Here is a 3,438-nt window from a genome sequence, read left to right on the forward strand (position 1 = left end):
CAGAATAATATACAGGGTGTTCCATTTAAAAAAATAAAACTATAATATTTTTTACTTATTTGGGACGCTCTGTATCTTGTAAAAATATTTTTAAATTGTAGCTCTAATAAACCTTCAACAAACCCAAAATTTAAAATTTGTAAAAATCTAATCGTTTAGCTACAATACTCCGTGTCGTATGTGGTGAACAACCCTGTATATAAAATCTCGCCAATATATACGAAGAAGCCAAAGCAAGAGTAATGATATATGAAACAACCCCAGAGTTCCCAACTGGCAAAGAAGTAGGGGAGATTGCCCCAGTGCCGGACACCTAAGCTCTTTCCCTTCTATTTTTTTGAAAAAAAAGTCTATTACAAAAATTTAGACTGCCATTGGTAGAAGAAAACCTAATTAATATATGGTAGTAAATTTAAACCGATATGAATTCAAATAGACAGTGAAATTATAAATTTACCGCAGTATTGCTAATCACTTTGTAAAAAAACTGTTCCCAGTACCGGACAATATATATTTTGAATATTAAACCAGATAAATATTATCATTATCAGCACACCTCTACATGAGCCCACCCATCACATCTTGAACATTGGACCCAGTCCTCCTCAAAAGTTTCACCGCAAATGATGCACTCGGTTTTGTGAGAAGCCTTTTCGAAACCTCTTTTTTGTGAGAAGATATTTATTTTAATGGCAAAACTTTTAGTGCGTTAGAATGTACCACAGATACGCCGGTTTCATCGCAGTTAAAAATCCTACTTGGGGAAAACGAATATTTCTCCATCAGGTTCCCCAACTTCTCAAAAAAGGCCTCAACTTGTTTCTTGTTAAATCCTTGCGCTCTCTGAAGGCTAGTTGATTTGGCAGAACGCAACGAAAATTCTGGATGCCGGTTAATAAACCCACGATAAAATTTATTTCCTGCTGTCTTTTTTGTTTTACTAAATTGATGCTGTAATTTGAAATGCTCAGCGAGATCATATGCTAACGTTAAAAATTCCTTTTTGTTGACTGGTAAAAAACGATTATCCAAATCCTTAAGGTGTCCCACTAGTTCATTTTCTAAGTCAACATTAAATGTATTTTCAAATCTTCCTAATGTAGGTGTCATTTTAACGGTATTTCCTTTTCGGAGAGTCGTGACCCTGTCTCCTAAAGAACTTTTAGGAACAGAGAAGTGGAACGCTGCCTCTCTAATGCTATATTTCCCTGACAGTGCATGGTCCACAGCCTTTTTCATGCTCGTTTCATCCCTTTTTGCCTTTTGTTTATTTGGCATGATTAATATGCCTGAAACAACAAATAATAGTAATAATGACGGCTATAATCTGCCTATCACGATCAATTATTTTTTGTCCGGTACTGGGCAATGTACAGGTGTCCGATACTGGGGAAATGTCAGCGAAAGATAAAATACGCATTGAACATAACCTAGAAATAATTTCGTCCGTTTGCGCATGTGGTTATAGTCCCCAATAATGTAAGTTGTTATATAAGTTATTAGTGAACTACTAAACTTACCTTTACGTATTATAAGGGGCCTAAAGTTTAGTCGAATCACTTGAAAACACCCACGTAAACACTTAATCACAAATATCTCGACAACGACATGAAATAAATGGAAATGGCACGAAATATGTTACGTGCATATAACGTTTTAACTGATTTTAATAGGGAGTTACAGCCAATTCATATGGAAACCAGAAAATCAAAAGTGTCCGGTACTGGGAACTGTCCGGCGTTGGGGCAATCTCCCCTATAACAGGGAGACGCAATATTCCTAAAGCTGTTTACAACAACATTAGAAGAAATCTTCCGTCAACTGGACTGGACCAACAAAGGATTAAAAATAGATGGAGAATATCTTAACCTTAGATGGTTAACAAAGACATTTTGTTAAATAACACAACACTGGAAATAGTAGAAGAATATAGAATATATATATTACCCTCGGACATAATAGCTTATGTTAAAAGGCTCAATCTTGAGGGTAAGCTTTAATACTTTTTTTTTTAAAAAGTTTATAGAATTGAGCCACGGTACGCCCTCGCGGTCGCGGTGGAGGATCCCACTTGGTACACACTCTTAGTAAATACAATACAATACAAATACAATGATATACCATTATATTCTGATCACTTTCTATCATATAAAGTAAAAAAATGCCGAGGGCACCATTTAAAAATCAAAAGTTGTAGCCAAATCTCGATTTTGAAGTGAAACTTCTTTACGCGCGATGGGAGTAAAAATTCAAGGCCGTGACACACCACGACCTTGACACGACATGGCCTTGTCGCTTTGTCCATACCTTGACGCACCAGCGAGCGAAAAAAAAGTGCTAAGGATCCCGCAAACACCAAAAAATAACTGATTTCAAGCTAAGAAAAGCTTTATAATAAACTTGATACTGTACCTGAGTACTAATATCACCTTATTGTATTGTAGGAAGTAAATTTTCATGCATATTTTCATCGGTAGGTTAGTAACTTGTGAATAACGGTCTAGGTAAAGCATTTTAATTCAGTCATTGGGGATTTTTGCTTGGAAAAAAGTCCGGAAGTTTTGCAACTTTGCAGGTTTATAGGTTTTGGGGTCCCTAACTAAAATCCATAAAATGCACATTTTCAGACTTGCCGCCGGCGCCGCCATCTTGCCAAGATGGCGCCCAAAATCGGTATTTTGTGAATATCTCGAAAACTATGCGTTTTTCGCGAAAATTCGAGGAGAGCAAAATTATTATATAGAGCAAACATTCTGAGAATTCGAATAATGAATTGAATAATGACAACTGATAAAAGACTGCTAAAAGACTAAAAAAGACAGCGATTTAGAGTGACAACTTGGTTATGTAAAATTAAGAGTGACAATTTTAATTATGCAAAAGAAATACATATTCTATATGAGTTTGCCTAAGGATTAACATTAATTTATAAATAAATAGAATTATCGAATTATATCGTTATTATAGCCGAGAGATAAAATTATCGTTTTTTAATAAAAATTAAAAAATAATCATTATAAAATTATAAAGCTAGAATAGTATAAAGTTTTTATATTCGAATATGACTTTGACCCAAAAGATTGGCGCTTTTCAATAGGGCCAAGAACGACGTTTCTTTGCCCAAAGAGCATTAACTATCTTCTCATAAGCTTTAAAACATTACTTTAGGGAAGAGAAGAATCTATCTGTTCAAAGTATTTCACTCTTGACCCAAAATTAATATGCAAAGAAGTTCTTGCTACAAGAACAATAGTCTCTTTGATTCATGCAAAAATTCTTGATTGAGAAGGGACATTTCTTGATTAAAGAGACACTTTTCTTAAACCAATAGCGAATATCATTGACTCAACTAAAATTTATTTTGATCTAAGAGAAGTCTATACATCATATACAAGCATATACAGGCATATTACGAGGTATATTATTTTCTGATAAATT

Source organism: Sitophilus oryzae, unplaced genomic scaffold (assembly GCF_002938485.1).
Source record: "Sitophilus oryzae breed Bouriz unplaced genomic scaffold, Soryzae_2.0 scaffold_1398_pilon_pilon, whole genome shotgun sequence".
Lineage (NCBI taxonomy): Eukaryota > Metazoa > Arthropoda > Insecta > Coleoptera > Curculionidae > Sitophilus > Sitophilus oryzae.